At 51.9% G+C, this 26687-nt stretch overlaps 1 protein-coding gene and 1 pseudogene across 1 annotated transcript in view; one reads left to right on the top strand and one right to left on the bottom strand.

The window, feature by feature from the left end:
* The window catches only part of JPH3 (junctophilin 3), a 94011-nt gene that overhangs the window by 52020 nt on the left and 15304 nt on the right, over positions 1-26687 (top strand). The window lies entirely within an intron of this gene.
* LOC132217099 (zinc finger CCHC-type and RNA-binding motif-containing protein 1-like) lies at positions 19673-20724 on the bottom strand (annotated as a pseudogene).

Genomic DNA, 26687 nt, shown 5'->3' with positions numbered 1-26687 from the left:
GGCCACCCCTCTCTGCTTGGAGGAGAGGCCTTCCCATGGCCCCGGAGGTGGGGAGGGCGTCAAGTCCCATCCTCCCCGCGTTTGCTCGGAAACCCTGGGAACCTGGGCAGTGCGGAGGGCCCCACAGGCTCAGGTGGGGAAAGGTCACGGCTGCACGTGCGCTCACCTCCAGGTGAAAGTTAGCCTCCCCTGCAGCTAGGAAGGCCGGCCCGCCCGCCCCGTGGCAGTAACAGGGCTGAGCCTGCCGCCAGTGCTGGCCTCTGGCATTGTCCTCGGGAGGCAGGCGGGTCGCCCAGCACCGCCCCGTGGCAGTAACAGGGCTGAGCCTGCCCCCAGGGCTGGCCTCTGGCATTGTCCTCGGGAGGCAGGCGGGTCGCCCAGCACCGCCCCTCGGCCGCCCCAGGCGGACAGCGCGCTTGTTTCCTGTGTTCTCCAGCGGCAGAGCGGAATGTGACTCACAAATGCGATTTGTAGATAACATTTCAAAATTGACGGTTTCCCGGTTTCCCGTAGCGCCAAGTGTTTTGTTTATTGAAAACCATCCTGGCAGCACTGGTGCGCCTGCTCTGCTGATGCCAGGTTACTTCTGTGCTGTTCCCGCTGTCCTGGCTCCCCTTCTGGGGCGCTTGCTTTGGGAGCGAGGTCCTGTGGGGTCAGGAGAGGGGACGGGGAGGAGGGAGGGGCGGTGAGTGAGCCTGGCCCCTCCACGGTCAGTCTGGGTCAGAGCCTCCTGTGGGCCAGGCCCTACTCTGCTGCCTCCGGCTGAGCAGTCTGGAGCCGCCCCCACCTGCCAGCATCCCCTGGGAGCTCACTCAGAGCACGTCTTGGCCGACAGTATTGCTTCTTTCCTCCAGCTCTGCTATTTCACTCAAGTCGTATATTTCCCAACACAATTAAACATTTTTATAAGAACTTAAACTTCCCGAAGATAAGCAGACCCCTGGCTTTTACCCGGGCAGTTCCCAGTGCTTATACACCCCTCCCCCACCCCTCGGCCGCTCTCAGGGTCAAGGCCCTGCTTAGTGACGCAGTAGGAACAGCAGTGCAGTGGCCCTTGCCCACCAGGCGCCGCACAGCTGCACACAGACTGTGGCCCGTCCACACGCCTGCTCCCCAGCCTCTCCCACCCAGGGCTCTGCTCAGGGGCACCCCCCACCCCCACCCCATCCTGGCTCTTTGGCCCCATTGCCTGTTGATAATCATCTCAGTTGTGCTTGACCTGCCATCCAGTTGCCGTCAGATGAGAGAGTGGAGGCGAAGGCCATGAGCTGGTGTGTGGAGGGGCTGTCTCCTTCACCTCTGTCTCCAGGTGTCTGGCTTGGTGTTGCCACCGGAAGGAACAGTAAAGATTGAACCAATGGATCCTTCCTGGAGGCCTGGGTGGGGGCGGAAACTGCTCACCCAGAGCCAGTGGCTCAGAGATGCCAGTGCAGCACCCTGGCCTCAGCAGCTGGGCAGGACTGTGCCCTGTAGGACCGCCTAGTGGGCCGACTACCATGACTGAGAATGACCTCAGTGGAGGCTAGTGGCGGGGCTGGAGGGAACACCAGTGTCAGTAACCCTTAAGTGCCGGCCACATGCCCTTACAAGGCCTGGGAGAGATGGGGAAACTGAGGCCCCAGGGGCCATGTGACTTGTCCTGGGTCCCAGCTAGTAGGTGGCAGAGCTGGAGTCACACCCAGCTCTCAGGTCACTGCTGCAACTCCAGGGGCAGCCTTGCCCCCGCCCAGCTGGCACGTCTGTCCCCCCAAACCTCCAGTGCACAAAACTCCTAGCATCTTGCGTGGGGGAGCTGTCCATGGATAGACCAGAGGGCTAGTCAGCCCCCTTGCTCCCAGCCCCAAGCTCTTCCCACTGATGTGGAGAAGGACGTGCTGGTAGCATCCTCTTCTGGTGGCTCTGCAGTGAGCTCACTGCATGGTGGCGGGACCTGCTTCCCGGGGTGGGCACTCGGGGCGCCAAGCCGGGACACCTGAGCTGGTGGCTGCCTGCACCTGCTGTTTTACTTCATCTTGGCTGACCTCTAAAACTGCCGCCTTCCTCCCTGCCTGCCTCACATCCCCGCCGAGCCCAGCTTGCACCTGGCAGACCAGATCCCCGTCCCCCACCTTTGATGAGGCCATTTGACAAAGCGCCTTGTCTGCTCTCCAGAATGTTCTGTCCCCTGTTGGAACTTTGATCATCGTGACTCTGTTCTCAGTTTTGATATCGGATCTCATCACTGAGCCCCGACGCAGGCGGCCCCGCTGTCCTGCGGCCTGACTGTGTGCTTCCTGGTGCTGCACGTTAGTCCACAGAGTTAGCACCTGCAGACCAGGATGCTTAGCGATATTTGAATTTCAGGTAAACAAGGAATGATTTTTAATATAAGTGTGCCCCATGGTAACCCGCATTTACCTGTCACCCCTTGAGGTGGGCAGTATTGTTATTCCCTTGAGGTGGGCAGTATTGTTATTCCCATTCTGTAGGTGGGGAAACTGAGGTGAACCGGGATTGAACCCAGGCGCTGTGTGCTCCCCGGACAGCTGTGTGAGTGTGCTGGTCCGCTCGGGCCACTACAGCAAAACACACAGGCTGGGCTTAGCAACAGGCACTCATCCTCGCGGCTCTGGAGGCCAGGAGTCCGAGACGCAGGTGTGGGCAGGGCCGTGCTCCCTCCGGAGGCTCTAGGGCAGTGGTTCTCAACCTTCCTAATGCCACGACCCTTTAATACAGTAGTGACCCCCAATTTCATTGTTACAAATTGAACATAATTAAAGCATAGTGATTAATCACAAAAACAATATGTAATTATATATGTGTTTTCTGATGGTCTTAGGTGACCCCTGTGAAAGGGTCGTTCGACCCCTAAAGGGGTTGCGACCCACAGGTTGAGAACTGCTGCTCTAGGGGGATCCCTCCTGCCTCTTCTAGTTCCTGGGGCTCCAGGTGTCCCCTGGCTTGTGGCCGCATCACTCCGATTCTGCCTCTGTGGTCACACGGCCTCTCCTCCTCTGTCTGAAATCTCTCTGCCTGCCTCATGGAAGGGCACCGTGATGGCAGTAAGGCCCATGTGGCTAGTCCAGGATGGTCCAGTATCCTTAAGGCAACCCTCTGGCACTCAGTGCTGTTCCTGGATGGGCAGTCGGTTGCCATCTCTTGTGTGTAGCTGTCCTGGATTGGGGTTCCACATAGACCTGGCCTGGTTGCAGACTTAACCTCTCCAGAAACAATCTTTCTGGGCCTTTTCAGATCCCACCTGCTGGCAGGGCGTGGTGGGTGAGTTGGTGAGCACAGCTGAGCCCTAGTTCCTCTCTGTCAGAGACGATAACAGCTCGAGGTCTGTCATGCCTGGTCAGCGGGGAGAGCGCACCCAGCACAGAGCATGGCCGTCCCGCCAACTGTCCATCACAGCAAACCGCTGTTTCCTCTCCTATAGATGGGGGAACACCTCTCCCTGCCGTGTGCCGGGGGCAGTCAGAGGAGCTGACGTGGGCCTGGCAATGCTCCTGTCCCCTCCCTCCCTGACGGAGTAGGGCCCACGTGTTGGCTGGTTGAACGGGTGGTCAGTCTCTAAATGGGTCCTTTCATGGCGGCTGCTGAGCCCCTGGTGCTCTTGACATTACAGACCGAAGAGCTGGACTCAAGGGCCACCCCACCCCCCTTCCACTGGGGAACGGGCCACTCCCCTCCTCGCTGACACGCCGGGCAGGGTTCCTCCAGCTGGCACCTTGCACACCCGACTCTGCTCCCCAGGGAGCGCCAGACACTCTGCAAACATCTCATTAAGCCTCTCGAGGTCCCGGGAGGCTAAGCTCAGGCAGCTCCGCCCTCGGAGAACTGACAATTAGGGAGGCAGTCTCTCCCTGCTTCTCCGATGGACACGGGAGGCTTGAGGTGCTGCTGACATCCCCTCTCATGCCAAGTGGGACCAGGGATGTCTGTTGTCTTCAGCATCTGCCCTGGGCCCTCACAGGGGTGGTGGTGTCCACAGCAGTGTGTGCAGGAAGCGGCTAGCTGAGGCGCGGGGGTGGGCTGACAGCCCCTGGTCCCCCTCCCCGCCTGCAGGAAACCTGGTCATGCCCGTCAGTGGGCGAGGGATTTGGGATCAGGTGAAAGCCCAGACCTGTTGTCTCATCTCCTCCACCCTGACTTGGGGCTGAATGAAGGAGAGACTTGGTTGCCTGTAGGTTAAAGCTTGCGCCCAGAATGGTGCTATAGATCCCGTCACCCCGTGGCCCCTTGCCTATCACCTGGGGCAGATTGCAGTGCCTCAGTGTCATCTTCTGTGAAGCAGGGTGATCCTAGCACCAGGTGCTCGAGCGTATGCTGCGTGGCAAGGGAAGGGCATTGGGGGTCTTCAGTCTGCAGGAAAAGCTCCGTCCTTTCTCCCTGGTCCCGCTCCAGGTCTGGCTCCTGGTGATTGCCCGTCCGAGTGGAATGAGTGGCATGATATGTGTGAGCTGCCCGCCCCGAGGGGAGGGGGAAGCCAAGCCGGTCTGGGCAGAGGAAGGAAGAACATCGGTTGCAGCAAGAATAGTAGCAGCAGCAGCAGCTAACATTCACAGGGCACATCACTGGTGCCTGGCACACTCACTGGCACATCCCTCGTGCCTGGCACACTCACAGGTGCATCCCTGGTGCCTGGCACATTCACAGGGCACATCCCTGGTGCCTGGTACACTCACAGGGCACATCCCTGGTGCCTGGCACACTCACAGGTGCATTCCTGGTGCCCGGAACACTCACAGGAGCATCTCTGGTGCCTGGCACACTCACAGGGCACATCCCTGGTGCCTGGCTCACTCACAGGCGCATCCCTGGTGCCTGGCTCACTCACAGGGCACATCCCTGATGCCTGGCTCACTCACAGGGCGCATCCCTGGTGCCTGGCTCACTCACAGGGCACATCCCTGATGCCTGGCTCACTCACAGGGCACATCCCTGATGCCTGGCTCACTCACAGGGCGCATCCCTGATGCCTGGCTCACTCACAGGGCGCATCCCTGATGCCTGGCTCACTCACAGGCGCATCCCTGGTGCCTGGCACACTCACAGGCACATCCCTGGTGCCTGGCCCTGTGGGAGGCCTGCATGTGCTGACTCTCTGGGCCCCATCCCCATTTTACATTAAAGGGCTGAGAGAGGCTTGAGGAAGGTGCCCGCATCACACAGTAGGTGTCCAGCTGCACCCAAGCCCAGGCTGGTTGTCCGCAGGTGTGCCACGCCTCCGCCTGCCCTAGGACGGCACCTGGTTGCCCCCGGCAAGGCGGGGGAGCGGGAGGGGGGGGCCGGGAGGGGGGCTGCTCTGGCCAGCCTGCGTGAGGCTGTGTCCAGGAGGCTGTAGGAGTTGCTCCTTTCCCTGCCCCAGAGCCTCTCAGCCCCTCCCACGGACAGAGGTAGGCACTCTCAGCAGTGGGTCAGCACCAGGCCAGCTTGCACACTCCACAGGAGCACAGAGGATGACGTTGTAAGGAGGGGACTGAAGTGACCTGGGTGGGGGTGACTGCGCCCCCCATGGGTACCCAGCAGCAGGGATGGTGGCCTGGGGGGGATCTGCTGCAAAGATTGCTCCTCTTGTTAATGGCCTTTCCTCCATTTATCCTGTAACTGACATCCTGGGAGAAGCTAGCCTTAATCTTCGCTGAGTCAGGGGCGGCTGAGTCAGGGGCGGCTCGCCAGGCTGGGAGCACGGAGCGTGCCCCTGACTAACCCCCCTGCTGGCACTCACGGCCCCCTCCAGCCTGGCCTTATTTCATTGTCCTATCCACAAAGGCTTGTTGATTTTGCTGTGTGAACAGCACTGTGCCAGTTTCCGGATGCATGTGGCTGGGCCACAGGTGAGGGTCTGCCCACCCCGCGGCCCCGGCCTCTGTCAGCCTCCTGGCGTCCTCCTCCTGTGCCTCTGCTCATGCTGCTCTGGCCTCCTTTCCATCCAGTCACTCCTCAGACACCTCCTGAGCACCCACTTGCACCAGACTCGCCAGTGGGACCGTCAGCCCTGTTGAGGGAGCTGGTGGGAAGGAGACAGATGATTCTGGAGAATCACACTAATATATGGGTTCCTCAGCTCAGCAAATGCCTTAGGGGGCCCACCCTGCAGCTGCCACTGGTCTTGGTGCATGGGGCTGCCATGCTAACGCAGGAGCACACACTGGGTCTCAGTCCCCAGGCTTTCAGGAGGGTGGGGAGAGGTGGAGACAGGACTTCCCAGAGGAAGTGGAATTAGGTCAGGGGTGGAGGGGCTCTCCCTGAGTCAGGAGGCAGAGGGTGGCAGCGGTGGGCGAGCAAGTTGTGTGGGCAGTGCTGTCCCTCAGGTTTTACCCCCAGAAGGGCCTGCACTTGGGGTTTAATGCCTGGTGCTGGCATCTTGGCATTCCGTGTCACTGCAGCTATGAAACTGCTGTGTACATGATGTCCCCTGGGACAGGAGCTGGAGCCTGGAGCCTCTGCTCCCACGGACAGTTCCGTCCGCGCTCCCGCTGGGGCAGGCCTCCCCTGCATCATCCCGAGATGCTGGCCGGTCCACGTTCCACCATGGCCCTCTGCCCTGGTGGGGACGTGGGGGCCTGGAGAGTCGGGGCCCAGAGCACGGCCCACCCCGAGCTGACGGGGACACGGCACATCTGGTGGGCCCCTCGTTTCACCCCCTCCAGACACCAGCATGCTCTGGTGGCCTGTCTGCTGGGCATGGGGTGGCAGGTCCCTGGAGGGGAATCCAGCGGCCCTGGCCCAGCCCAGACATCATGGACAGACTGGTTCCTTTTCAAACTGATTGTAACTAAGTTACTTCCAAGACCATGTTTCAGGAAGAGCATTGAGTAGGCAAACTAAGGAGAACGTGGACCTGAGCGTCCCTGACTGGTTGTAAGTATGTCCCCAGCCCAGCCTTTTTGTGCCCGAGAAGGACAGTACCCAGATTTGATTTGGCTCATCCTGCGTTCAGGATCTGCCCCTGCCCTGGCGCCATGACCCATCCTGTCTGTTCTGGGCCCTCCCCCACCCCCCGACCCTGTCCAGGCCAGGCCCAGGGACAGTCACAGGCCGGCGTGCCCAGTGCACCAGCCTGAGCTGGGTGGACACGCAGCACCTAATGAGTTGTCTTTCCGCTTGTTCAGTGGGCATGTAGGCTAATTGTGGGGGGCTGCTTGCCTGCTATTCCTGGTGTGCGGAGGCTTGGGGTGTGGGGTGAGGGAGGAGAAGAGGGTGTGCTTGGTCTAAACATAGACTGCATCCCGGAGGGGAGAGGAGGCAGGCGGAGGGAGAAAGGGTGTTGGGAAGTGAACTCTTTAGGAGACTTCCATTTCTAATGAGCAGGAGCTTCTGGGTTGCCATGGCAACCAGGATGAGCCCCTCTCCACCCCACTGCCACCCCGACCCCCAAAACAAGCTGGCCCAGGGCCTACCTGGGTGATCTCTTCGGGCTGGCCTGGCTCAGATCGCAGCGGGGCTTCCGGCTGGAGATGGTGAGCACACCAGCCACAGGGCTTCGTCTCCTGAGGCCTCAGTTTTCTCACCTGTGAGGTGGGGGTGTGGCAGTGGCAGCCTCATAGAGCTTTTCAATGAACATTCTTACAAACCAGCAAGGAAACAAAGCCACCCCCACTCCCAATGACCAAAGTGCAAATGAAAACCACAAAGAGATAATACGATGTTTCGCCTGTAAGCTCGGGAAAGATAAACCGTGATGACCCACTGAATTGGAGAGGATGTGGGGAAATGGCTCTCTGTGTACTGCTCCTGTGAATTGATGTAACTTCTCTGGATAGCAAATTGTTCATCTCTATCAGTAAAGTTTAGACTATAGGAACATTTGAACTGCATCGTTGACTCAGCAACTGCTCTTCTGGAAATACCCTGAAGGTAGATTTGTATGTGAAATATCGAATGCGCCAAGGGTATCACTGGGCCATGATTTGTAAAAGCAGAAAGTGGAAAACAGCCTACAGGTCCCTCCGTAGGGGCAGACCCAACGTATTTCAGCACAAAACCCATTGAAAAGAACAAGAAAGCTCTGTGTTTGCTGATGTGGAACACCCTCCAAGATACAGTGTTAGGTTGGGAAAAAAACACACACAGAAAAGGCAGGACACAGAAGAGTGTGGTGTGCTAGCACTTGTGTCGAGATTTTAATGCAATATTATATAGGCATTAAGAACAATAAGAAATACCTTGGCGAACTCATAAGCAAGAAATGTCCATGGCCGAAACCGGTTTGGCTCAGTGGATAGAGTGTCAGCCTGCGGACTAAAAGGTCCCAGGTTCGATTCCGGTCAAGGGCATGTACCTGGGTTGCGGGCACATCTCCCAGTGGGAGATGTGCAGGAGGCAGCTAATCGATGTTTCTCGCTCATCGATGTTTCTAACTCTCTATATCTCTCCCTTCCTCTCTGTAAAAAATCAATAAAATATATTTTAAAAAATTTATAAAAAAGAGATGTCCATGACATATTAACGGCAAAAACAAGTCATAGGAAAAAATATGTAGAGTACGACCATTTATTTAAAAAAAAAAAAATAAGATGTGTAAGCCCTGGACAGAGTGGCTCAGTTGGTTGGAGCGTCGTCCTGTGCATCAGAAAGTCTAAGGTTTGATTCCTGGTCAGGGTACATACCTAGGTTGTGGGTTCGATTCCTAGTCAGGGCATGTATGGGAGACAACCAACCAATGTTTCTCTCTCTTCCCCCTACTCCCTCTCTAAAATCAATAAAAAAAAAAAATAAGATGTGTATGCCTATAATATATAGAAAAATAGCTGAAAGAGAATCCACTAGAATTAACGATTGTTACCTGTGGGGTCTTGGATAGATGAGGAAAGGGTTGAAAGGGGAAATTTGCATTCATTCTCCACACTTCTTATTTAAAAAAATTTTTAAAGAACCCATATTGCTTTTGCATGTTTTTTAAAAGAAAATATCCAGCCACAATAGGCAGACAGTGGAAGGCTTTTTAAAAATTGATTTTTAGGGAGAGAGGAAAGGAGAGAAAGAAAGAGGAGAGAGAGACTGATGTGAAAGAATCCTATCTGTTGCCTCCTGTATGAGAGAGCCCTGACCGGGGATCAAGCCCGGGACCTTTGGGTGCATGCGATGACACTCAAACCACTGTCAGAACAGCAGTGGCAGGTTTTAAACCCAGTATCTTTCCTACCACCCCCGCCCCTCCCCACGAGGCAGATGCCTCTGCCCACCCCACCTCCCTGTGCACCCTCACCTCCCTCAGCTCCCTGCCATGGTGCTCCTGCCCTTGCCCCTGGGCCTCTGCACCTGCTGTCCCTCATCCCCTTTCTCCTAGCCAGTCCTTCCCTGCCTCTCAGGCCTCGGGCCTGTGTCCATCCCAGAGCGGGGCTGGTGCTCACTGTTCCATGGTTGTGTCCAGACCAGCGTTCCCATCAGACCTTCCACTCCCTCTGGGCAGGACCTGCCCCTGTGCTTTGAGTTCCTGGCGCCTGTCCCCTGTCCCCTGTCGGTGAGCCCAGCAGACCTGCGCTCCCAGGTCGTGGCTGTTGGCCTGCAGCGTCAGGGCAGTGCTGTGGTGTTCGTGTCTGGGGGCGAATTTTCCACACTTCCCTTCTGTCTTCTGTTTTATTCCAAGAGCATGATTTCTAGAGTTTTGTCAGATTTTACAGCAAAGAGTGTCTTTTAACTCAAAAAAGAATTCCGTAATCAAAGGAGTTCAAAGGCGACCCAGGCTCGGCGGGAGAGGGGGGAGGGCTGCAGCGCTGTCCCCTGGCCCCGCCTTTCCCTGCACACCCATCTCCCACCCTTCCCACCCCACCCCCAGCTGACACAGATTCAGACACTGCCAGCCCTTGGCTTCTTAATTCCTGCCTGAGAGAAATACTCCACAAAACAACACACCGCAGACTGGCAGTTGACAGGAGCTGGGAGGAATGGAGAGCGACTGCCAATGGGTATGAGCTTTCTTTTAAGGGTGATGAAAATGTTACAAAATTAGATTATGGCTGCACAACTCTAAAAATACTAAAACCCATTCTCCCTTTAAACGGGAGAATGTTATGGTATGTAAATTATACCTCAGGAAAGTGGTTAAAAACAACAACAACAAAAACTCACAAAATATCTACCCGCTGAGAACCACAGGGCTGTGTGCTGTCGCATTAGTCTTTACAGAGGTCCTGCACGGAACCTTATTACTGTACCCATTCTACAGTTGAGGAAACTGAGGCTCAGAGGCATCACCAGCCCCCGATAAAGTAGCTGGTAAATGGGGAGTCTGGATGCCAACACACTCAGCCCTATCACACCTTCCGGGTCGTGATACTAGTCTAGGAGGCCCAGAATGCTTGTGAGGGTGGAGGGTGAGGTCAGGACTGCTCCCTGGGAGGGACGTCTGGCCTGGGATCGAAGGTCACAGAGAAATGGAGCATTAATACCACATAGTAGGTTAATGGTGGGCCCCAATAAAGATATTCAAGCAGAACCTCAGACTGTGGCCTTTTTTGGAAATAGGGACCTTGCCGATGTAATTAAGGTAAGGATCAAGAGAGGGTCATCCTGGGTTAGGGTGGGCCCTAAATCCAGTGAGAGTGTCTTTTAAGAGAAGAGAAGCGGAAACACACAATGACACACAAACAAGGCGAGAGGCCTTGTGAAGACGAGACCGGGATTGGAGTGATTGGCCATGAGCCAAGGCAAAGATCGCCAGCAACAGCGGAGTTGGAAGAGGGGCCTGGGGCAGGTCTTCCCTGGGGCCTTCTGGCCTCCAGACCTGGGAGAATAGATTTATGTTGTTTTAAGCCCCTGTTCTATGGTTGCTATTATTGCAGCCCCAGGACAATGGTCTTTCAGGCAGAGAAGACTCCTGACCTCAGATCACCCCTCCCTCACCCCCCCCTCACCCCCCCAGGCCCAAACCTCAGACATCTGGGGCCCTTGCGCATCCCAGGCTCCGGTGCGGAGTGTCCCTCTGGGGTGGCATTTCCCTGACCCCCCTCTGTCTCTGGCTGCCTTTGTGAGTCAGCCTGGCTGGAGCCTGCTGGTGGACCAGACACCATTTCTTTAATTATTTTGGCCTTTTTTTTCTTTCTTTGAAGACTCTTCATCGGAGAAAAAAATGGGCGTGAGGGATGATGTGGCAGGGAGAGGGGCCAGCTGTCGCGATTTGGTCCAGGATGCTCTCCAGCGTTTCGGGCAGCTCCACTGTGTGACCTGCTTGTCTTTGACGTTGAAACCGGGTCTGAACAGATGAGCTACGCTTTCCAGGGACCCGGGTGGGGTTCCGGCTCCTTCCCCCATGTCCTGGCTCTGGTAGAAAGTCCATTAGAGCAATTGCAACAGGAGACTTGACTCTCATTTTATACTGTTTGGCTCTGTTTGGTTCTTTTTAAATAATTTTTTACCCTGCCAATCCCCCATCTTACTCACGTGATCAGCTCAGGCGTGGATGGGAAGAAGTCACAGACACTGTGGAGGGCAGTAATGGTCAGTCGGTCTTGTGACTGCTGCAGCGTCCGAATGTTTTCCCGAGAGGGCCCCTCTCAGTGTGCCCCTCAGAGCTGGTCCTGTTCTGCCCACGACCTTTCAGAGAGCTTTCTCTGGCCTTGGGGTGAACCTCTGTGTTCCAGCTCCTGCCCCAGCTCCTTTCTCTACGTGGGCTCGTGGGAGCATCACGCCCCCTATTCCCATCTAGGACCTTCACAAGCCCTATCCAGCCCCTCACACTCACCTTTACCATTCTCTTGCTAGTCCTTCACCATCACCTCCTCCAGGAAGCCCTCCCTGACCAGGTGTGAGCCCCTGGGAATGCGTTCTCAGTGCTCGCATGCTCTCTGCAGCATTCGTTATAACTGGTTACAGTTACAACCAGTGGCACTGTGGTTAGTTAATGCCTGTTTTGCCCTCTAAGCCTCCTGGGCAGGATGTGAGCCTTTCTTCCTGTGTCCCTGGCACTGCACGGGGCCTGACACAGCGGGGGAGCCCACAGAAGGTTGCTGTGAGTGAGGTAGAGCCAAGGCCTTTCCCGTCTCTGGTCTCGGCATCCCCTCCTGCTGCCTGGAGCTGGAGCGCAGAGGATTGACCCTGCACAGACATTATGGGGGCGGCCTCCTTGTGCCACCAGTGTAGCTAGAGGGTGCACACTTGACCTCCCATGACTACCGGCTGTTGGCAGAGGGGGAGATGGGAGGCTTGCAGCGTTGGCCCCGGAGGGTGTGAGATCCCTGGCCACCACGCTCGGATAATGGCAGGTGGGAAAGGCTGCTGTGAACTGAGGACACCTAAGAACCTCTGCCTCTCTGTCTGATGGGCTTCCCTTCCAGCTCACCTGCTGCCCATAACAACGTAGCAACACAGTGCGAATGACCAACGGTGGGAGGTGTCCCTCATTGATTCCCACGTGCCGGTGGCGAGTGTGCAAGGGGCAGGATGCCCGGAGGAAGCACGCTCCCTGTGGGTGCACAGCCGGGCCCTGCACAGTAGCCCCAAGGTGCTCGGAAACGTCCCACCAGCCATCTGATGTGTTTGTCAGCCTCGGCCTGGTCGGGCGCCCGGGCCTACCGGGGCGGGACAATGGGACCAGGTGGGCCTGGGAAGGCTGCTCTTGCCTGTGCGTGTGCCGCCATCTCTCCTGTCCCTGGGGAGGAGGGCCCTCTGAGGAGGATTTCATTTTGGATGATGTGACTCAGGCAGCTACAAGACTGAACTAACCCGATGGCTCGTCATCACCCCCAGGGGTTTTCCGGCCTCGCCGACCCCCACGTGCCTGAGCTGGGCCTCCCTCCTTCACACACCTCTCCCTGCTCGGGCCCGCCCCCCCCCCCCCCAGACCCCAGGAACCAATGAAGCACAAGCGCCTGGGCGTTAACAACACGCCCATGTAGGCGTTTTGTGTTCTTCCTCACAAAGAAGGCCCAGCCTCACAAACTTCAGGGCCCACCGCCCGGCTCCTCCCGGCCCCAGCTTTAGCCTGAACAGGGCTGTGGTGCAGGACTACAGGCCTTCCTGGGGCACGCGTCTGTGTGAGAGTCCTCAGGGCTCGTTGAGGCAGATGCTTGGCCTTCAGGATTCAACAGGGCGGGGGGGGGGGGGGGGCCTGGGAATCTGCATTCTGGACACCCCAGTGATGCAGGTGCTGCCGGTTTGGGCAGCACAGTTGAGCCCTTGACCACCTCTGGCAGGTGCATCACAGTCTGGTTGGGCTCAGGCACAGGTAGAGGGAGCGGTCCCTTTGGATGGTGTCTGCACTGTTCACAGTGTTTTTATGATCATCAGACCGGCCCAAGCTTATGCTGATACAGGAATAAGTAGCAGTCTGCCCAGGGAGGCCTAGCTCACAGCTTGTCAGCTGATTCTGATTGGCTGGTCAGGGCGGCTGAAACAGAAGGTTCCCAGGCTGTGGCCAGAGCCTGGGAAAGAAGGCAGTGATTGATTAGTGATGTCTGCCCGGGAGGGGCCATGAGAGCTGCCCCTGGCCTGAATGTTAATCTCATTTCCAAGGCATTCTTTCTTTTTTTTTTTAATAAATCTTTATTGTTGAAAGTATTACATATGTCCTCCTTCTTCCCCATTGACCCCCTCCAGCCCACCCCTCACCCCCCCACCCCAGGCTTTCACTACCCTATGGTCTGTGTCCATGGGTTATGCTTATATGCATACAAGGTCTTTGGTTGATTACCTTCCACCAGGCCACTCCTGAGATTCCACACTTTGTTCCATGCTTCCATAAATCTGGATCCACTCGGTTCATCAATTTATTTTATTAATTAAAGTATCATATAAGTGAGGTCATGTGATACTTGTCTTTCTCTGACTGACTTATTTCACTTAGCATGATACTCTCCAGGGCCCTCCATGCTGTCTCAAAGGGTAAGAGATCCTTATTTTTTAATGCTGCATAGTATTCTATGGTGTAAATGTACCACAGCTTTTTTATCCACTCATCTGCTGATGGGCACTTGGGCTGTTTCCAGATCTTAGCTATTGTACATTATACTGCTGTGAACACAGGAGTGCATATATTCTTTCTGATTAATGTTTTGGGTTTTTAAGGATATTTTCCTAGAAGTGGGATCACTGGGTCAAATGGTGGTTCCATATTTAATTTTTTGAGGAAACTCCATACGGTTTTACATAATGGATGCACCAGTCTGCATTCCCACCAGCAGTGTACTAGGGTTCCCTTTTCTCCAATCCTTGCCAGCACTTGTCAAGTTTATTGATTTGTTGATGGTAGCCATTCTGACAGGTGTGAGCTGATACCTCATTGTCGATTTAATTTGTATCTCTCAATGTCCACTTTGGAGAAGTGTCTATTTAGGTCCTTTGCCCATTTTTTAATTGAATTGTTTGTCTTCCTTTTGTTCAGTTATATGAGTTCCTTATATATTTTGGATATTAACCCTTTATCAGATGTATCATTGCCAAATATGTTCTCCCATGCAGTGGGCTCACTTTTCATTTTGTTGATGGTTTCTTTTGCTGTGCAGAAGCTTTTTACTTTGATGTAGTCCCATTTGCTTATTTTCTCCTTAGTGTCTTTTGCCCTAGGAGATGTGTCCATAAACATATTGCTAGGAGAGATGTCTGAGATTTTGCTGCCTGTGGTTTCTCCTGGGATTTTTATGGTTTCCCGACTTATATTTTTATCCATTTTGAGTTTATTCTTGTGTATGGTGTAAGTTGGTGGTCTATTTCAATTTTCCCAGCACCACTTATTGAAGAGACTGTCTTGTCTCCTTTATATGCTCTTGCCTCCTTTGTCAAATATTAATTGAGCATAATGACTTGGGTTGATTTCTGGGTTCTCTGTTCAGTTCCATTGATCTATATGCCTGTTCTTGTGCCAGTACCAGGCTGTTTTGATTATGGTGGCTTTGTAGTATAACATGAAATCTGGTATTGTGATTCCTCCAACTTTGGTTCTTCTTGCTCAAGATTGCTGTAGCTATTTGGGGTCTTTTTGGTTCCATATAAATTTTTGGAGTATTTGTTCTATTTCTGTGAAATATGCTGTAGGTATTTTAACAGGGATTGCATTGAATCTGTAGATTGCCCTAGGGTAGTATGGACATTTTAATGATGTTGATTCTACCAATCCAGGAAATGGTATATTCTTTCACTTGTTTATATCTTCTTCTGTCTCTCTTTTTTCAGCATCCTGTAGTTTTCTGAGTACAAGTTTATTCCTAAGTATCTTAATTTTTTTGTTGCAATGGTAAATGGGATTGTTTATTTAGTTTCTCTTTCTGAGAATTCATTATTGATGTATAAAAAAGCCATCGAATTTTGGGTGTTGATTTTGTATTCTGCTACATTGCCAAATTCATTTATTAAATCTAGTAGTTTTTTGGTGGCGTCTTTAGGGTTTTCTATGTACAATATCATGTCATCTGCAAATAATGAGAGTTTTACTTCCTCCTTCCCAATTTGGATGCCTTTTATTTCTCCTCCTTGTCTGATCACTGTGGCTAGGGCTTCCAGTACTATGTTGAATAAGAGTGGTGAAAGCAGATATCCAGATCTTGTTCCTGTTCTTAGGGGAAATGGTTTTAGTTTTTGCTCATTGAATATTGTGTTCGCTGTTATCATATATGGCCTTTATCATGTTGAGATATGCTCCCTCAATTCCCACCAATTTGCTGAGAATTTTTATAAAAAATGGGTGTTGGATTTTGTTGAATGCTTTTTCTGCGTCTATTGATATGGTCATGTGATTTTTGTCTTACAATTTGTTTAGTGATGTATCCGTTTATTAATTTGTGAATATTGCACCAGCCTTGCATCTATGGAATAAGTCCCACTTGGTCATGGGGTATGATATTTTTAATATATTGCTGGATCCGATTTGCTAATATTTTGTTGAGGATTTTAGCATCTATGTTCATCAGGGATATTGGCCTATAATTCTCTTTTTTTGTAGTGTCTTTAGCTGGACACTCTCACGAATTAGGGTAATGCTGGCCTCGTAAAAAGAGCTTGGAAGTGTTCCTTCCTCTTGGATTTTTTGGACTAGTTTGAGGAGTATAGGTGTTAGTTCTTCTTTGAGTGTTTGGTAAAACTCCCCTATGAAGCTGTCCGGATCTGGGCTTTTGTTTGCTGGGAGGTTTTTTTATTACTGCTTCTGTTTCCTCAGTTGTTATTGGCCTATTCAGGCTTTCTGATTCTTCCTGATTCCGTTTTGAGAGACTGTACATTGTAGGAATTTGTCCATTTCATCCACATTGTCCAGCTCGTTGGCATATAGTTGTTCATAGTATTTTCTTATAATCCCTTTCGGTAGTTACTTCTCTGCTTTCATTTCTAATTTTATTTATTTGAGTCCTCTCTTTGTTTCTTTCTTCTTTTTTTGTTGTTAAATTAATCCTCACCTGAGGATATTTTTCCAGCGATTTGTAGAGAGAACATTGATGTGAGAGAAACACATCACTTGGTTGCCTCCTGCATGCGCTCTAACTAGGGCCCAGGTCGGGAGGAGCCTATAACCAAGGTACATGCCTTTGACCAGAATCTAACTTGGGACCCTTTAGTCCAGGGGTCCTCAAACTTTTTAAACAGCGGGCCAGTTCATTGTCCCTCAGACCGTTGGAGGGCCAGACTATAGTTTTTTAAAAAAACTATGAACAAATTCCTATGCACACAACGGCGGCAAAAACACCTGGTGGGCCGGATAAATGTTTTCGGCGGGCCGCAGTTTGAGGACCCCTGCTTTAGTCCATAGGCCGACATTCTATCCATTGAGCCAAACTCACTAAGGCTCTCTTTGTTTCTTGATGAGCCTGGCTAATGGTTATCAATCTTGTTTATCCTTTCAAAAAACCAGCTCAAGGTTTCATTGATCTTTTTGTAAATTTTTTTTTAGTCTCTATGTCATTTATTCTGTTCTAAATTTTATTATTTCCTTCCTTCTACTTCCTTGAGGCTTTTCTTGTTGTTCTCTTTCTAGTTCTTTAAGTTGCAGGGTTAAATAGTTTATTGCTGATTTTTCTTGTTTTTTGAGGTAGGCCTGTAGTGCTATGAAGTTCCCTCTCAGGACTGCTTTTGCTGTGTCCCAGAGATTTGGGGTGGTTGTTGTGTGTTCATTTTCATTTGTTTCAAGGAAGTTTTTTATTTCTTTCTTGATCTCATTGGTAACCCATTCATTGTTTAAAGCTATTTAGCCTCCATGTGTTTGAATATTTTGGGGAGTTTTTACTATAGTTGATTTCTAATTTCATTCCACTTTGATCTGAGAAGATGTGTGATATGATTTCAATCTTCTTGAACTTGTAGAGACTTGTTTTGTGTCCTAACATGTGGTCTATCTTTGTGCATGACCCATGTGCACTTGAGAAAAGTGTATATTCTTCATCTTTGGAGTGAAATGCTCTATAAATATCAATTAAATCCATCTGATCCAATCCATGTGCTTTAGAGTCACTGTTTCCTTGTTAATTTTTTGTCTGGAAGATCTATCCAGTGAAGTTTGTGGAGTGTTAAAGTCCTCTACTATGACTTAATTATTGTCAATCTCTTCCTTAAAGTCCTCTAGAAGTTTGTCTTTTTATATATTTAGGTGCTTCTATATTTGGTGCATATATGTTTGCCAGGGTTATATCCTCTTGTTGAATCAATTCCTTTAGTATTATGTAGTGACCTTTGTTGTCTCTTGTGATGGCCTTCATTTTGAAGTCTATTTTGTCAGATATGAGTATTGCTACCCCAGCTTTTTTCCCTTTTGCATTTGCATGGAAAATTTTTTTTCTATCCCTCACTCTCATCCTGTGTGAGTCTTGTTTTCAGGTGGGTCTCCTGTAGACAGCATATAGTTTGGTCATGTTTTCGTATGCCTTTTGATTGGAGATTTAATCCATTTACATTTCATGTTATTATTGATAGGTACTTATCTATTGAAATTTTAATTCTGTATTCCTAGGTTTCTCTCTCTCTTTTTTCTTCTCATTACAGCAGTCCCTTTAGCATTTCTTGTAATGCTGGCTTGGTGGTGATGAACTCCTTTAGCGTTTTTTTTGTCTGGGAAGTTCTTTATTTCACCATCTATTTTGAATGATAGCCTTGCTGGATATAGTAATCTTCGTTTCAGATCCTTGCTTTCCATTATTAGCTTGAGTACTTCATGCCATTCCCTTCTGGCCTATAGAGTTTCTGCTGACAAATCAGATGACAGCCTTATGGGAGCTCCTTTGTAGATAACAATTTGTTTTTCTCTTGCTGCCTTTAAGATTCTCTCTGTCTTTAATTTTAATTATGATGTGTCTGAGCATGGGCCTGTTTGTGTTCTTTTTGTTGGGGTTCTCTGTGCCTTCTGAATTTGTGTGACTTTTTTCTCCACCAGGTTAGGGAAATTTTCTGCCATTATTTCTTCAAACACGTTCTCTATCCCTTCCTCCCTTTCTGCCTCTTCTGGCACACCTACTATGTGAATATTGTTATGTTTCATGTCGTCCCACAGCTCACTGATTTGATCCTCAGTTTTCCCTAATCTGCTGTGTATTCCTTCTGATGTGTTCTTTATTTGTGCTATGTTATTCTTTATTTGTTTTCATAGTTGCTATATCTTTTCTCATGCTGTTGAGCATCTTTTCCATCATTACTCTGAACTGTTTCAGATAAATTTCTTATCTCTGCTTCATTTATTTCTTCTTCTGGATAATTATCTTGTTCTTTCATTTGGGGGTTGTTTCTTTGTCTCCTCATTTTGAGTGCCTGTTTGGGTTTGTGACTATGTATTAGGCAGTTCTCTATGCCTCTCAGTCTCTAGTGCAGGACAGTGTCAAATGCTGTTTATGACTAATTAGATTAGGCAAAGACTCAAAACCTACAGAGATCATCTCTGTTTGTAGGCTGATTGGATTTAGTCTTGAAAAACCCTCAGTTAATCATCCACAGGTGTGGTGAGAGTTTTCCCCCAACTGGGTGGGGCAGTTTCTTCTGCCTGGAGGCTAATTGTTATTCTCAGTTTCTTTTTTTTTTCTCTTGAAAATTTTTTTCATATTTAATAACAATACATCATTCAATGTTTTCCAGTCTTTATGAAGGTTTTTTCTTGCTGGTGAAATTTATTTTAAAAGTCCTCATGTAAACTAATCAAGACTAATACATTTTTAAAATAAACCCTCAAACAAATCTTTTTAATATATACCTTATTTCCTGGGATGACAATAGCATTATTATATATTTTCTTTTTAATTCAAATATAGTTTTCAAGATTAATGGTTATTAACAAATCTTTATTATTAATACTCTCCTAAGGCAGGATAGAAGCATACTTTAAAATTTCTTTTCAATAACTACTTTATAGTAATTTTAAAAATATTTATTGATTTTAGAGAGAGAGAAAGGGAGATAGATAGAAATATCAATGATGAGAGAGCATCATTGACTGGCTGCCTCTTGCAAGCCTCACACTGGGGATTGAGCCTGTATCCTGGGCATGTGTCCTGACCTGCAATTGTACCATGACCTCCTTGGTTCCTAGTTGATGCTCAACCACTGAGCCATGCTGGCCAGGCTGATGTTCCACTTTTTTATGCATATATTGATTGATTTTTATATGTGCCCTGATTGGGGACTGAACCCACAACTGGGATGACCCTCTAACCAACTCAACTATCTGGCTAGGGTGAACTATTTTATAGTAAAAAAATTACTTGGCATTAAGTATTTTTATGATCAAATTCTAAAAACAATCTTTAGTCCCAATTGAACTTGGTACTTTAAGATTAAATCTTTAAAAAAATATTTACATAATAAATATAATTTTAATCACTAAGTTCTTCCTCATCATTGAAATATGTGCTCTTCTTTATCCTTGGGCATCTTGAATCATCAGAGGTTGAGGGACCCCCTGAACTGGGTTTCCACTTTTTTTGTTCTTCTTCAATTTTGGCTTGCTGGAAAGCTATGGCCTGACTGAGGCTGTCAAGAGAAGGATCTTCTCCTTCATTTTCACTTTCTTCTACTTCTTCAATTTCTTCTTCTGGTTCAGGAATTTTCTTTTATTTCTTTTTCTCTTTCTTCTTTGGAGGTTCACATTCTCCAAGCATATTTTTAGGACAGGCATAACTTAAGTGTCCACTTTCCCCACATTCATAACACTTAGATTTATCAAAGTAGTTTCGTCATCGGATGAACTCAGCTGCTCTTCCATTGTCAATAGCAATGCTTGCTTTTATCACTCTATCAAATAACTGTTTGTTGTTTATTGCCCTGGTGCAGTTTTGTGCAGAGTCTTTATCCAAAAATAAAATAAATACAACACCTTTATTCTTCCTGGTATCTTTATCTTTCATTATAGTAACCTTTACAACTTTGCCATACTTGGAAAATATCCGGTATAAGTCATTGTTGGTCAGGGAAAAGGGCAAGTTGGATACATACACTGTACTTTTACTTGGGGCCAATCCACCACTCATTTAGCGGTAGCGCTCGTTTGACAAGGTTCCCGCTGGAAACGCGTTGGCCATGCTGGTGGGGACCTTGCAGGTGGCTAACAGGGAAGGTCCGGGCATCCAAAGGCCCGTCCTGTCGGCGGCGGGGCCTGGGGAGGGAGGGGCCGGCCGGCAGCCAGGCCGCAGCCGAGGCGGCGTTTACCTTCCAGTGGGCCGGGCCCGGGCGGTCGGTAGAGCGTGAGCCCTCGGCTCGGCTCCGGGGGGCGCTCAACCCCGACGACTCCTTCCCCCTCGCAGGGGCCACCGCATTGCCGAGGCTGGGAAGGGCCTGGCGCCGCGGACAAGAAGGCAGCGCCTCCAAAGCCTCTTCCCTCCCTGCTTGCTTTAGACCCCGGCGCGGGCCGGAGGCGGGCGCCATTCTCAGTTTCTTAATGGGCCTCAGAAACTCCACACCGTGGGGCAAGGTGTTTTCCAATAGGGTGGGCCAACTGTCTGCTCCCCAGGTAAAACCACATAGATAGCAATTGTCTGCCTAAGAAAGATGACCTCTGCAACATGAGGAAATGACTCAGCACAGGAAACTGGGGTGTCTGCCTTCTAAGCTCTAACCCCAGAGCCCCCAACCCTGGCTTCTGCTCACACAGCTCCAGTCCACTCTGCCCTCCCTCTGCCGGAGCACAAGGTGAGTGGCTGCACAGGAAATTTTGTGCATTGCCCTTTATGAGGGTGCCTGCATTTCCAGCCATCTCTCCCTGGTGAGCAACAACCCTGCTACTTCTCACAGCCAGGTGTTATGTGGGTATCCTTCTCAGTTCTGGTGCTCTCTGCTGAGGGGCCCAGCTTGGGGATTAGACCCCAGAGTTCTCAATGGCAACCCCCCACAGCTGAGATATTTCTCCAGTACTTCAATTGCTGTCTGTAGGAGCCTGGCCAGCCCTTTTGTGCCTCCGCCTCTCCTACCAGTCTCTATGTGGTCTCCACTTTCTGTCCTCAATTATCAGGTTTCTCTCCAGTGAGTCTTCTGTTGATTATTCAGGAAGATTTCCTGTATTTTAGTTGTAATTCCAGTTTGGTCTTGGGAGCATGTCCGTGCAGCATCCACTTACTCTGCTGCCATTTTTAATCCCCCAAGGCATTCTGGTCCATTGGGTTCAGGGCTGTGCCAAGAAGGGATGTTCCATTTGCCAATGGGGGGAAAGGGCCCTAGGACTCTACCCCAGGATGGCCAAAGTCTGGACTCCAGGGCCCCTCTGCCTGTTCTGAACACAGCAGCTCCTTCTAACACTCCCTCCCTGCCAGTACTCTGGAGCCTTGGGTGGGCCAACCTGGTGGCAGCAGACCCATGGAGGTTGGGGGACAGTCTACACTGGGGCTGTGGTTGCAAGCCTGTGCTCAGAGCTCCATTGGTCTTGCCAGGGGTCTGCTCCATCTCAGCTCATGGCAGGGCGGGAGCACTGGAGGATGGCTGGGGGAAAGCCCGTCTAAGTCACAGGGGGGCAGCTGGGAAGGGCCCTGGAGGGGGGAAGCACCCCCCATCCTAGGGAGGAGCAGGGCTGGCTCAGGCACCTACAGCCCCCTTCCCCACTGATGGGCAGGGCCTGCCACCGAGGGTTGAAAGAACACAGCTACCAAATCTTCCAGCATTTACTATGTGCTGGTCATGTGGTAGGGGTGTGGCCTATGCTATTTCAGTTAATCCTTGAGATGGCTCCATTTTGCAGATGGAAAAATTAAGGCCTGTGGGGACTGGTGACCGGCCCAGGTGTCTCCACAGGTAAAGGACTGAGCTTCCCATGAGGATTCCCACCTTCTCGGCACCCCCCCCCCCCCAAATCACCATGGGCAAAACTATGGACTTGGAGGCAGTGTCCTGTCTCAGCCTAGCCTTTCTTGGGGTGGGTTTCTCTGGGGCAAATTTCTTGACCTGTTTGTGCCCCAGCAGGTTCCCAGGGACTCTCAGGGTATCCTCCCTCTAGTGCAGCGGTTCTCAACCTGTGGGTCGCAAACAATGAAAATACATCCTGCATATCAGATATTTACATTATGATTCATAACAGTAGCAAAATTACAGTTATAAAGTAGCAACGAAAATATTTTTATAGTTGGGGGTCACCACAACATGAGGAACAATATTAAAGGGTCGCAGCATTAGGAAGGTTGAGAACCACTGCTCTAGTGTGTGGTTCTGGAACCCACTGAGTGGTGGGGGGAGCACTCCAGGCAGAATATGAGATGGAGGGAGTGGGAATTCACCTTCTCCTGTGCCATCAGCTGGTGCTTCTGAGACCTTGCCAAGCAAAGGTCTGAGAACCTGCATTTCTGACCATCTCCCAGCTGATTCTGCAGGCACTGGCTCCCCATGAGGACCAAGGCTGTGGCTGCTCTCAGCTGAACATACTCAAGTGTGTACCATCATCGTTGAGGCCACTGGTCCCTGCCGGCATCTCCCCCTCCCCTGCACCAGCCTGACCCCTTCCTCTCTCAGCCGAGCCTGGAAAGGGTCCCCCTGCTTATAGACAGATCGCTAGAGCATGGACTCCTGGGGAGGACGTCACAGGGCTGGCGAAAGGTGCAGCCCCTCATCCAGAAGAAGCATTGGGTCCATGCTGAGTGGGACTGGCAGCCTGTTTACCAAAATACATTTCACCATGCAGCAAGGGGACAGGGCTGGCTGGGGGGCGGGCAGGGAGGCCGAGGGGGAGGACGAAGCACCGGCTTCCTCGCTTAGGGGCCCAAGGCAGTGAGGTTTTAGACCCCTGCGGAGATGGGGGCTCCAGGACACCTCACAGCACTTCACAGGCAGACATGCAGGGCAGGGAGATCGGGTTCGGAACCCGGCTTCCAGGTTCTCTGGCCTGTTTCCTCACCTATAAAATAGGAATAACACTAATTCTGTGTATGGACTGAGCCTTCTGCTGGCTGACACTGGGCTGCAGGGACTGGGGATCCCAAATACAGAAGAGATGGGCTCCAGTCCTCGGGGACTGACCTCCAGGGCTGGGTCATGTTCTGGGCACTGGCTCAGAAGGGTGGGAGGCCTGCTGCACACCAAGCCCTGGTTGTGGGTCCCTCCCTCTGGGAGGCAGGGTTGCCTTGGCAACTGCAGCCAAGGAGGAACAACTTGCTCTCGGCTGGGCTGTCTCTGTCCTCGACATAGTGGTCCGGAAGCTGGGCTTGCTTTGAAGGCAGGGCCAGAGGTTTGCTTTCTTTGCCTTGGGATTTGGTTATGGGAGCCCCCCTGAGCCACCAGGCTAGTGGGATTGGGTCGAACTGAAGGCCAGAGTGGGACTTCAGGATGAGCAATGGCCAGTAAGAAAGAGAGGCCACAAGTGAGAGGAGGCTGCGGAAATGGAACAGATTCTGCCTTAGTCTGCTCCCACAGCTGAAGCAGCAGATTTCTCTCTCCCGGGCTGGACACTGCAGGCCCGAGATCCCGGTGCCGCCTGCCTGGCTCTGTCTGAGGCCTCCCGTCTTGACTGGCGGATGGTGGCTTCTCCCCTGTCCTTCCCTCTGTGTGTGTCCGTGTCCTAGTCCCTCTTTTCATACGTGGATTAGGGACCCACCCTAAAGATCACATTTTAGCTTTATTACATCTGCAAAGACCCTACTTTCAAACAAGGTCACATTCATGGGTCCCAGGGGTTAGAACTTCCTGTCTAGTTCGGACACAGCTCCCCCATGACGTGTGCATATACCCTCTGTAATGCGTGAAGATCTTCCAGGGTTGAGGGGTGGTGGGAAACAACACATTTTGAAAACAGGAAGAAAAGACCCCTGCCTCCTGCTGGCTGTCAGAACCCCCTGCCCTGTGCGGGCCCAGAACCCCTGGTCTGAGACCCGACCCCACTTCCCCTGGGTGCGATGCTGGAGGGTCCCCTCACCTCCCTAGGTCTTGGTTTTCTCATCTGTGAAATGTGTGGAGATTTGATCCTCATCAGTGCTCCTGTCCTGTGTCATCAGCCTCGCCCCCTTGGCTGGGTAACCCCGGCTGTCAGCCCCTCTCCTACTCCTAGGGCAAAGCCTGGATTGCACAGCCTGCCCATTTCCTGCCCATTTCTCCTCCATGGCTGAGAAGGTATGGATGGGAGAGACACGGTAGGGGTGGGATGGGGCGGGATCCTGAATCAGGGAACCTGGCGGGAGCCACAGGGAGGCACCAGGACTGCTGTTCCTATTGAACAATGGCACATCCTTCCTTAAAATGCTGGCATCCGGGCTGTCCCCGACCTGCTCAATGCGTCCCGGACTCTGCCACCACTTCCTGGGACCCCAGACAGGTCCCTCAACATCCCAGGCCCCAAGTTTTCTCACCTGCAAAAGAGGGCCTCGCCGACCTCAGGGCGTCGGGATGAGTGGAGCGAGTGCGAGGGGCTGAGCACATGGAGGGTGACTGGACCTGGATGGCCGTCTATAGGCAAGAGGTCAGACAAGACCGTGCGGGAGCCCGGTGTGCGGCCGTGGCACCGGAAGTATTGGCTCTGCTGCTCCTGCCCAGGCTGCAGCTGACGGAACCCCCTGGTTCTTAGCCCATCAATGGGAGGCCGAGTGGGTGGGCCTTTCTGTGAGCCAGCACTGTGCTCATTTACTGACATAACAGGCCTTATCGCATCTCCACGATCCTTTACTGAGACACGTTATTCCTTGGCTGGAGGCAGCTCCTTAGCGCGTATTTGGTGATGCAGAGACAAAGGGTGAATGGCCCGGCACGCGGCCGCCAGAGGAAGGATGTTGCGCTGATGTGAAATTATAATTCCCGCACTCGTGTTTCCCTCAATTCTGGCTCTGAGATATCAGCTTTTGTTCAGGGAAACCACAGTTGTCTGTTCTCCCCTAAAAAACACCTGTCCTTCGCTGGCCCATGGGGGGGGGGGGGGGAGGCGGGGCGGGACACACGGGTCTGACACGGCCCTCCTGCCGGTGGCGGGAGACGGCCTTGCACACCGACAGAGGGAAAGGTATTCTGTGTGGGGCAGGCACCGGCCCTGCCTCCTTGTGCAGTGACCCCAGCCAGGCAGCAGCGAGCCCGGCATCCCCGAGCTGAACCATGGCCCCCGACACACTCGTCCACCAGGACCCTTCCTTGGAAAAAGAGTCTGTGCAGATGGAGTTGAGTGAAGGGCCTGGAAATGCAGCCACCCTGGATGAGGGACGCCCTAAATCGATGACTGGTGTCCTTGTCAGAGACAGAAGAGCAGCCAGACACACAGGGGAGTCCGTGGGCAGACAGTCTTGGAGTGATGTGGCCACAGCCCAGGGACACCCGGAGCCCCAGGCGCTGGCAGAGGCAGGAAGGACCCTCCGACAGAGCCTCCGGAGGGAGCATGGCCCTATGCACGCCTGGAATTTGGACTTGGCAGAGGATGGGGCTCAGTCCTGGATCCCACAGGAGGCTGGTCCCGCCCGCCCTCCCCCACACCGTCTTGTCTGAATCTGAAAGGGCCTTACCTGGATGCATATGTTTGTCTCCTGTGGGTACTTTGCCAACCAGCTGCTTTGCCCCTGGTAATAAATGAGGAAACCAGCTCAGCAGAAGAAATCCTGACCTGCCAGCCCCAGCCAGGCGTCGGGCATGCAGACCAGAGTGTAGAAGCTCAGAGTCAGTTTAACGCAGAATAGAGGGTCTGGCTACAGCACGCTGACGCCCTGACACCCAAAGTTGGAGACAGCTGGGCCCAAGCCACCCTCTCAGCTCAGAGACCTGTGTGGCACTTGGAGCCGGGGCAGGGGGGAAGAGGGTGTGGAGGAAGGATGGGGTGGCAGGAGGAAGGATGGGGTGGCAGGAGGAAGGGAGAAGAAGCCAGAAAAGGGAAGGAAGGGAAAGAAAGAAAGGAGTTGAGAGGGAGCAAAGACACGTTCACATAGAGCCATGCACACCGTGTTCACAGCAGCACAATCGCCAGAATGTGGGAGCAGCCCGTGCCCACCGTGGTGACTGGATAAGCCACATGGGCTCATCGTAGAGGAATAACCGCGCTGTGGAGTATGACTCAGCCCTGAAAAGCACGGCCACGCTGCCAGTGGCTGAACCTCAGAAACAGGACACTCAGAGAAACCAGACGCAAAGGCCCCGTGCTGCCTAATTCCGTTATATGAGATGTCCGGGCGGGAAGTCCTCAGAGACAGGAAATGCATTGGTGGTGCCAGGGTTGGGGGAGGGGGAGAGTGACAGCCAGCGGGCGCAGGGTTTCCTGTAGGGGAGACGGAAATGCTCTGGAATGAGGTGGTGCTGGTGGCACGTCTGAATGTGCTAAAACCACCAAGTAGTAAGTGGAAAATTGCGTGTTATGTGAGCAGACCTCAATAGAGCTGTTATAGAAACTCGGGGGGAGGTGGCAGTTACGAGGTCCAGAGGACACTTCC

This window comes from Myotis daubentonii, chromosome 15, assembly GCF_963259705.1.
Source record: "Myotis daubentonii chromosome 15, mMyoDau2.1, whole genome shotgun sequence".
In the NCBI taxonomy this organism is placed as follows: Eukaryota; Metazoa; Chordata; class Mammalia; order Chiroptera; family Vespertilionidae; genus Myotis; species Myotis daubentonii.
The sequence above is the reverse complement of the archived record's forward strand: the minus strand, read 5'-3'. Positions and strand labels throughout refer to the sequence as shown.